The sequence below is a fragment of the Amblyomma mixtum genome, chromosome 3 (genome assembly GCF_055824585.1).
Source record: "Amblyomma mixtum isolate Tamu chromosome 3, ASM5582458v1, whole genome shotgun sequence".
NCBI classification, from domain to species: Eukaryota; Metazoa; Arthropoda; class Arachnida; order Ixodida; family Ixodidae; genus Amblyomma; species Amblyomma mixtum.
The window spans coordinates 7,660,270-7,670,145 of record NC_143014.1 but is presented as its reverse complement, the minus strand read 5'-3'; the positions used below and the strand labels follow the sequence as shown (position 1 = coordinate 7,670,145).

The 9,876-nt window shown below is 45.2% G+C and overlaps 1 protein-coding gene and 1 long non-coding RNA gene across 4 annotated transcripts in view; one reads left to right on the top strand and one right to left on the bottom strand.

Moving 5' to 3' along the window:
- Positions 1 to 302: 302 nt before the first annotated feature.
- Positions 303 to 9,006, bottom strand: LOC149349168 (uncharacterized). Its single transcript, XR_016289970.1, has 4 exons — positions 8,917 to 9,006; positions 8,767 to 8,824; positions 8,198 to 8,310; positions 303 to 483 (listed from the first exon to the last, which is right to left on the bottom strand). It is a non-coding gene; the product is annotated as an uncharacterized LOC149349168 (long non-coding RNA).
- A 736-nt stretch (positions 9,007 to 9,742) lies between these two features.
- LOC149349167 (transmembrane protein 230) overlaps positions 9,743 to 9,876 on the top strand; it is a 37,271-nt gene continuing 37,137 nt past the window's right edge. The window contains exon 1 of one of the 3 annotated variants that reach the window (XM_089578110.1): positions 9,743 to 9,842. The gene's annotated coding sequence lies outside the window, so the exon portion shown is untranslated. The remainder of the gene's footprint in view (positions 9,843 to 9,876) is intronic. The other 2 variants (XM_089578113.1, XM_089578109.1) reach the window with 2 other exon arrangements.

Genomic DNA, 9,876 nt, shown 5'->3' with positions numbered 1-9,876 from the left:
AAAGTACATGTGCAGCGCCCACGAATATTCATTACCTGATCTACATTTTCACTGGGCTTCAGTACCCTTCTAGCAGTAGTCTCGGAGCAGCTTGTCAGTGAAATTTCTTTTCCTCATTAACTTTGTGCAGCATTTTCTGCTGCAGGGGCATAAACAGAAAGGCAATATGCGGCTCTGCAGAGGAAACAATGTGGAGGCTGGGTATGGTCTCAACCGACTGTTTTGAAACATGATTTTTCTATAGGGCCAGCCAAGTTGTTAGTAATCTATTCATATGCTTCATTAATCACCGACAAGGCACGTTGGTAGGAATACTTTATTTGGCACAGCAGTTCTGGCAGCAATGGGTATATTGTCATTCTGCTTGTAGGCCAAGGTGCAGACTTGTGAGCACGTTCTTGAGCCAGTAGCCTGGAACGATGAATAGGTGCCTTGGACCAGAGAATGCTGCGTCATGCAAGGTCGGTTGCTGCAGTCCCTCCCCTAGTGTCAGCCATATGCAGGGTTGGATGCCATGAAAAGAGAAAACAAAAGTGGGCAAGCTCAGAAAAGTAAAATGCAACTAATAAACCACTAAGAGAAACCCACAAACAAATGCACAAAAAAAAAATGGAATGCATGCAAGAGAGAAAAAGATAAGGACATCTCCCAATTGTGTTCAGGAAAGTAAAAAGAGCGCTAAATTCTACACAAACCACCCAGAAAGATGGACAGGACGGGCGCTGCTGTCTTTCTGTGTGGTTTGTGTACAATTTAGCGCTGTTTTTAATTTCCTGAACACAATGTCACACCAACTAGCCCAGCAAAAGGTACTGTTAAACATCTGCCAACAGACTATCGCAGCAGCCTACACACTCCTTAGTGGCCTTGTGCATGGACATTTGAAAGATCTTAAAGGATAAAAGCAACATTGTTGAAGATGTGCTGGAAGAACCACACACAAAAAGAAGTGTGCACACAGCTCAAGAGAGAATGAAAATAGTCAAGACAAACATCGAAAGGGTTTCACTGGGTCAGACCAGTACTAATTAAGAGAATCAAATGATCACGTTTCAAATCTTGGCAGTTAAGCTTGGCCAGCCCACAACACTGCCACATTTCCTTTTGCGGCTTCCGACGCTGGCACACAGGAGGTCAAAAGCTCCATACGCTAAACCCAAAACCTTAAAATGGGGGGACACACACCAAATTTTTGGTTGGCGTCTGTTTCAAATATTGCATTGCCCCAGGGCACATATACATGACACATGCTGCACGATTCATATATGCACTATAAATAATTTATTACCGCGTTACTTATACTGAGCGGTTTCGCTTTCTGAGCGCCGGGGTGTGTTATGACGTCACTCCCAAGGAAGAGCATCAACCCTGGTCACGCGGGCCCCAAAAGTAGAGACAAAGGGACTGCTGCGCTGTCTGCTCTCGTACACATGCTGTGCATAGCAGGGCATTTTGAATTGCCGGCCAGTACTATGACATGCTTAGCAAAGCCAAGCGGGTGAGGGGCAACGTCGAGTTCTGAAACCAAGCAGCGCACTTGGGACGATCTCAAGTCGGAATACGCGATTTCAGCGTTGTATTTAGCTTTGGAACACTCCGTCCATTCCAAAAGGATAAAAGGGTGCAACAATTTCTGGGAGTCTTTTTGGTGATCTCACGAGTATATTGTGAATTCATAAGCAGATAAAATTTGTTTTGTACAATGTATTTTTAAAATAAATATTTGCTTTCCTTGTGCTTTGCTGCGTATGAAATTAGAGCTAGTTCTCAGCAATGTTGCTGTTCCTGTTGCAGCTTGGATAAGCCCTTGTGATCTAGATGCCAACTGAAAGCAGCATCTGCTTGCATTTGATGAAATGCTCACAGTGCAGTGCATTGCTGCGATCCACATTGCACATAAAATAAGAATCTAATCCCACTCAAACAAATATCTTTTTGCGTGCTTTACATAGTCGAGTTTCCTTGCGGTGAGGAACGGAATAACAAAAATCTGCAGACAAAAAGACTAAAATGTAGCCGTTAAATGCATTCCCGAGTTAAATATGCTATCTAGGCGAGCTGAAGCATTCAACAAAGAAAATTAAAACTGGGCGTCCAGCAAGCTACTAATTTTGAATTCCCGACGGCCGAAGCGAGAAACATAGTGGCGATAATAATGGACAGTATACATGATCAATTCACAGAAAAAAATTAATGAAGCCGCAAAAGCTGCATTGCAAGAGATTTGCTTCCCCTGTTTGAGAAAGCTCCTTTTACGAAGTCCATCTCTTTATTATAGGTGGCTACCCTTTTCTTTATTCTTCCCAGCATTTGATGTTCTCTACGAAGTGCGTGTCAACATCAGTTTTGATTTTGAAGCAGACAATAGTAATAAAATTCACAGCAAATACAACTGAATATTCTAGAGTAGTTCAGATATCAATACAGATAGTTAAAATTACAATACAAACATGTTTCCCCAAAATGCAGCAATAAAACTGACTATTCCACACCAATATTTTACTTCTCATAATTTATCACATCCTAATGCTTACCGAGCATTTCAATGAATGAGGGGAAATCATGTAGAATGGTAAAATTTGCCTAAAGCATAAATGTGTGCAGGGAAAAACCTGACAGCTTGAATTTGCAAGCTGGCAAGTGGAGGTGCTCTTGCCACAGTTCGCACTGAAAAGGCGTATGACGTGATGTGCACACTGCTGAGAAACAAAAGATTACACAAAAAATCAATGAACAGCAGCTTAAGCTACAACGTGAGTGAGAGCTTTAACAAGACTGTCTTCCACGCTGCTTCGTGACACCTAGAGACAGCTCCAACCGTGGAATGCTGTCCCGGATGCATCATTCTTGACGGGACATGGCCCGCTTAACTCTTGTGTATGGGTTTAACCACACTGGAACCCCTAGCCATAACGGGCCCACAAATGCTGGCACATTTCAATTCAAAATCTGTGCAGCAATTTCGGCAGCTGTTTTCCTTCTCACCAGACGAAAAGTGCCTCAGTGATCTGGGCTCTCAGATTTGGAAGTTTCTTAAAATTATGCTCACAAGTTTCTGCTCTCTTTTAATGGTTCATAAGAGTGGTGGTCATATGTGCTTTTACAGAAGAAACAAAGAGCACCACTTTGAGAAAATGCTGGAAAATTATCTAAACAAAACACTCCGCATGCTTTCAGGGGATTCATAAACTGCTCACTGTACTGCCAGAGATTATTTCAGGCTTTCAAAGGATGGTTTTTCCATCAGTGAAAAGTACTGCCGTTTCCTGCCTTTCCAATGAAGGCGCCCTATGCTCACACTGGCATCCCTTTCGACAGCAGCAATGCCATGAGAGAAGCACCAAGAGATTTCCATAAAAAATATCAGCTTCCTATGACCTTATCACAGCTCGAACCACAGAGAAACTAGCCTGTTTGTTTCTGCAATGGCCTACAAGATTGACGAGGCCTGAGAGCAAGATTTTCAGTTTGATTTTGATGCCACGCTAGGGTGGCGTGGCTCCTCGCATGAGTACACTGAAAGTGCATGAATTCTTTACATTGCTATGACTACGGCTTATTCCACAGAAAATACTTTTGAATGCAGCTATGTCTATCCATATGCACTAGCCCAAATTAACTGTCGAGTCCGGGAACCTGTACAGAATGAACCAGTATATACAATGCTCACATCATGGACGACAAGAAAAAGACACCCAAAACAGACAGGCTGCCATGCCTCATACATGTTAGAAGCAAAATGTGAACAGACCGTGTGCTGGGCACTCGCAGTACCGTTGAAACTTGTGGCAGACTACTGCGTTAATTTCAGTCAGTCCTTTTTTCCAACTTAGCCACTTTCTTGACCGTACCCCTCACAATTCACTCATTTTTCCAGGTAAAGAAAATTCCCCTGATGATTCAAGGTTGCTAAACACCCTGTAAAGCCATCACAGCCCTTCAGAGAAATATAGTAGAACCTTGCTATTCTGTTCTTGGTTCGTGTAATGTGCCGTATAAAAAACCCAAAAATTATGCGTGTTACGCTATTTTTCTTCACAATATAAATCCTGGATAACTTTGTGGAACGATTCCCTGGTGTACATGTCCATAATTTTGTCAAATTCTGACGGCATGGTGCATTCAGAGACCAAGAGGAAATGCCAGCCAAGCTAGTCATCATTTTTCGATACTTTGCCCAAATGCACCTGAGAACTGCGGAGAAGGCCATGAAAAAAAGCAAGGAGACAAAGCATCTTAAGAGCAGCGGGCGGCTCCTCCACACTACACAAATGCATTGAGACAAAGTATCTCAAAACGCCAAGTAATAGTTGATGGACTGGATGTGCCATGAAGCTCCAGCCCCATGAAAAACGAAAATATGGAAAGAACTTGCAAGTGCTAGAAAAGGAGCTTTCCAAAATTTGTGCCAGCACACACACACAAAAAGTTTTAATGAAGTGAAAGTGCCAATAAATGCCAGGGATTAGGAAATAGTGCAAAACCTGGACATGGAGACAATCGTGTGCAGACCAGCAATCAAATTTTTCAAAGCTCCTAATTCAAGCTTCTTTCTTCCTCCAAGGGCCATGCCGCAGCTGACTGCGCTGGTGAGCTTTTTTGTGGCTATACCTGCGAAGTTGGTATAGTCAGAGCTGTGCACGAAGTACCTGGCAAATACGTGCCAGGTTAGTGCCAAGTGAGAGGGCATTTTCTGTGGCTGGAGGAGTCGTTTCAGCTAGAAGGGAACTACTTTTGCCAGACCATGTGGTGCAGCTGGTTTTCCTTCACGACAACCTTTTACGTCATCCCAGCAAAGCGCTTTTGTACTGATGGCAAGCTAGCCTTAATCAATGCTGTGTACTAGCCATCTTCTCTGATATTTCCACTCTTCTAAGAATTTTGTTCGAGACTTTGATAGTTTTTGTGCACCCACACACACCTTTTGTGTTCATTTCATCATCGATAGCTGAACTGTGATGTTCTTGGGTGCCCAAATAAATGTTTTGTAGTGATTAAATGCGTCTGTCCTTCATTATTCGATATTCGGAACTAAGTATTCATATTCGATTCGTATTCGAAAAATTTGATATTCGCACACCCCTAATAATAAGACATGTTGCTGACATGCCTAGCCTACTTGCAGCTGCTTGACGCATCTGGAAAGAGAGAACTCTTCCCTCCCACTGTAAGGAAAGGGGGGTGCCAGCCTGTGCCCACCACACCCGAGGCTCGTCACTAACCTGTTTGCAAGTGCTGGTGCACGAGCAGCCACGACCCTAGCCATGCAGATGTGCCACTGCTATAGCTACTGCTTATCGCTGTCACATTCAGTTTCAGTTTTTCTCCATGCACCGCACCTACCATTGCTGCGTTGCCGGCTGATCTGCGCCACTGTGCAGCTGTGGTCCAGCCCCTTCTCATATTACCAACGCTGTCATGGATAGCGTGCTTCTCAAATGAAATAAGCTGCAGTGTGTCACATTGGGGCGAAGCTCTCAGTATTGACAGCCACGCTGCCTGTGAAGGGCTCTTTGCAGATGTTCTGCAGCAGGATGGCAGTGTCATCATCCCCATCAGCCTGACTACACCCACTGCAGGGCAAAGGCCTCTCCCCCCATGTCTCTCCAATTAACCCTGTCCTTCGCCAGCTGTGGCCGCCGTATCCCGGCAAACTGCTTAATCTCATCCACCCACGTACCTTTCTGCCGCCCCCTGCTATGCTAGCCTTCTTTAAGGACCCTTAAGGACCAGCGGTTATTTTGCCTTCGGATTACATACCCTGCTCAAGCCGCATTCGAGGCTGAACGGTAGCTATGCAGTTAAAAGGTTTCATGTGCACATTTTAAAAAATTGATCAGGAATCATTATTTACCAGGTAAGTGGATATATTCAGGCCGCTTTCAGTTTGGGCATATTGCCGCTTTGCACATAGTTTTTCTGCAGTGCTACGAGGTACGCCTTAATGAGGTTTCACTGTACTTATGAGTAGTAAGGTTGCTGAATTTGATGCGTCTCAACGTGAAATCTGAACTGACTGATACACCTCCTGCAGTGAGGCCCATGACCCAAGTGTAAAAGTGAAGTTCTGATCTACTGCTATGCGATGCATTCAGAACAGGCGCTGCCCTTGATGGCCTCACAAATAACTTTGACAACAATGGCAACACAGACATCAAAGTTTGCTCTCCACCATTGGTGCCATGTTTGCTGCTGCTCTAATGTCATTTTCCACAGTGGCCCACTCACAACTCACCTCAATCCTGGTAAATACAAGGGGGGGGGGGGGGGGGGGGGGGGTACTGTGCACAAAAAGACATGGACAAGAAGATAACACAACAAGCGCAGTATGGACAAGAAGATAACACAACAATGTTCTTGTCCATGTCTTTTTGTGTGCAGTACCCCCCCTTGTATTTACCGTGATTGACCGACTAGCCCAACAACGTACACCTCAATCCTGACCGCGGTGCCAAACCAGCAAACAACCTATAAGTGGTACTGTGCGGATGGATCTTATGGCCATGCCACTGCTCTAATTACATCACACCACTTTCTCTCAGTCCCATGGCGACATTCCGAGCAAAGGTGGGGGAAGGAGGAAGTTGGAGCACCACAAAATGCAAATGTACAACAGGGACACAGTGCAGTGGCCTCGCTCAAAGCTCTTGCCCAGAGCTCAAACAGCACAGGCATGACTGGCTGAGCTTACAACTTTTGTCACACCCAAGTTGACAGCTCACCAGCCACACACACCGCAACAATCACACACGCCAACAGTGCAAGATCTGGCGATACGATGTTAAGCCATCTGTGCTTTAACCAACCCGAAATTCTTACCACTCAGTCCAGTAGATGACCTCGGTTCTCTCCGGCGATACACCCAGCCATTACTGTTCACAGCTATGGTAAATTATTTCGACCTCTCAGATTCCCTCACCAAGAGGCATGAGGTCAATTGATTACTGTTTGGTTCTTCGGACCAAGAGGCATTAAGGAATAACTACAATTTCTGGGTAAACACTCCCTGAAGGGGCCACAGAAAATCCTCCACCAAAGCTGCAAATTATACTGTTTGAACAGAAACTGCTTTTTGTTGTTCATTTATCAGTTTATCTGTACCTCAACGGCCCAAAGGCAGCATTACATAAGGGGTGGGCTGACATGTAACCTCCTGCCACAGAATTTTTCACAAAAAGCAAACTGAAGAGCTAAACTGCCCATCCCCATCCTTGAGGCTTTTTTTCCTCTCATAATTCCTGCTGCACTGGAAGCCCTACGTTGGTGCTTGAACCTGAATGCCACACACCCATAGGTGCGCCGCACACATCTTTTATCAGCATAGCGCCACATAAGATCATGACAATGCCGCATTTGAGGTGAAGAGGTGCAAGTACACAAAACAGTAGGAACGAAACGAAAACACTAATGCTGTGTGAGTCATCCCTGAGCTCCATCTTTTGGCTGCCTCAAAAAGTGAAACTACAACAAAATATCAACTTTTAACTTGTGGGGGAAAAAAAAAGAGACAAACATAGAAGGAACAACATAAACAACGCCTCGTCCTTGTCTTTCCATGTGTGCTTCAAATATGGGAACTACTCCCTCGTTCAGCTACCAGTCCTACCTACATTCGCCTATGGCTTTTCGCCTCTGCTTGTCTCTAGGGGCACAAACGTTCCCGGTTTCACAGCAGGAGGCCCACTCTCAAAATTATAATTTGCTAGATCCATAACAGCAGAGTTGCTTTGTTCACTATACAGGCAGGCTTTGTTCACCTGGGGTCTGCAGGTGAAAGCCATATTAAGAGTTAATGTTCCCACGTTTTCTTTGTTTTTTCTTTCTACTTGACAGCCAGGGCGAAAAACTGCCACTCACCCGTGCAAAGCAAATGGCCACATAATCATCATAACCACAATGCCCTGTCACACACTGCAACAGTGCCTTGTGAGCTTTATGCACCTCACAAGCTTCCAAAATATCAAAGGACATCAAGCACTTTGTCCACAATGTTCCCCTTCTTAAGGCCTCTTTGCAGTATCACCTGTAATAAGCTCTTAAGCTTAGAGGCCTTAAAAGAAATCTTGCTTTTCCAGTTGCCTCACGCGCTCCATGCTAGTTAGCTACGTGGGTCCAAGCACCTTCCCCGTGTAATACCGAAGCTCAGTGCAGGTGGCACAGCACTAGTTTTAAAATTCACAGGAGGTGGAGAGCTCACCTAGTGGCGCCTTAAAGCCTTTGCTGCTTCCGCATTCTATCGTCCCATTTTGTTCAGCCTCTGCGCCAGCAAGAGAACGCCGGACTCGATGCAGGAATCGGGAAGGTCCGTGCCTACAAGTAAAATGCATTTCGGTTTTTCAAGTCCGTTTTCTGAAATGAAAATAAATTTAAAAGAACATGTTTACGCGCTGCAGACACCAAAGCGTAATCGCTTATCTCGCCGCAATTAGTGCCCCTGTTTCGGAAAGCGGCTCGTATGGATAAACAGCAACACAACTGTAAAATGAACCATTAAATCAGTAACCTAAACACTTTCCTATTAGCGGGGGCACAAAAAATCGGACCGCGCACAAAACTCATCGCATAAACGGTTAGTTCAACCGGGCTGTTGTCAAAAGTTTCCCGCCTTTTTTTCGGGCGCACGCTAACCATGCGTGTTTTACATGACCAAAAGTTACGTTGGGCCGGGCTGACAAAAGGTACAAAAACTTACTCAGCGCATATTCTCTTCTGTCGAACTGCACTGAGCTTTTCAGCAGAACTCAGGATAAAACAGACGAGTCTCACCTTTAGGGCCTTTGTGTCCACTGCCGAGCAAGCGGGCTCAGTGCTAGTCCTGGGTGATCTGCAAACACAAAATATTCGGGCGCAAGGAAGTTCAAAATGAAATGCCGAATGCCATATAACGGGCAATCACTCAATACATACGATACATACCAAAAGACAGGAAGAACAGAGAAATTGCTCACGGGCAAAACGAGCGCGCGTACCTCCCACCGTCCGGCCATTCTCCTACTGCAAGCAATGCTCGGCTCGGCTCGCTCGGCTGTAGCTCGGCTCAAACATGACAAAAACAACAAAAAAAAAAATGGCCGGACGTGGCGTCATTTTTCAAACCGGATGCGACGTCAGGGGTGGAAATAACGCTTGCGTTATTTCGACCGGGTCGCAGGAGACACTTCCCTTTTCGTTATTTCCACCGGGTCGCAATAACGCTTTGGCTTGGATTTCCGTTATTCTCACCCGGTCGCAATAACGCCGGCCCATTTTCTGTGGCTGGAGGAGTCGTTTCAGCTAGAAGGGAACTAACTACTTTTGCCTGACCATGTGGAGCAGCTGGTTTTCCTTCACGACAACCTTTTATGTTCATCCCAGCAACGCGCTTTTGTGCTGATGGCAAGCTATATAGCCTTAATCAATGCTGTGTACTAGCCGTCTTCTCTGATATTTCCACTCTTCTAAGAATAATGTTCGAGACCTTGATACTTTTTGTGCAGCCACACACACCTTTTGTGTTGATTTTATCATCGATAGTTGAACTGTGATGTTCTTGGGTGCTCAAATAAATGTTTCGTAGGGGTTAAATGTGTCTGCCCTTGATTATTTGATATTCGATTCGATATTCGGAATCAAGTATTCATATTCTAATCGTATTCGAAAAATTTGATATTCGCACACCCCTACTAATCAGCGTTTTCAGCTTACATACCCGCAAACGCTTGTGGCCGATGCGCCATCCAGCCCCCTAGTGGAGAAAGGCTGATATGGCACGCGGGAGCATGCGCGGGAGGTTCCGCACTGGGACAATTGAGACAATTTCTTGACAATTTGCGCACCTGCTGTGGGCGGCGGGCGTTGCCAGCGTAAGTACATTGTAGAAGTAATTAGGTGAGGCAC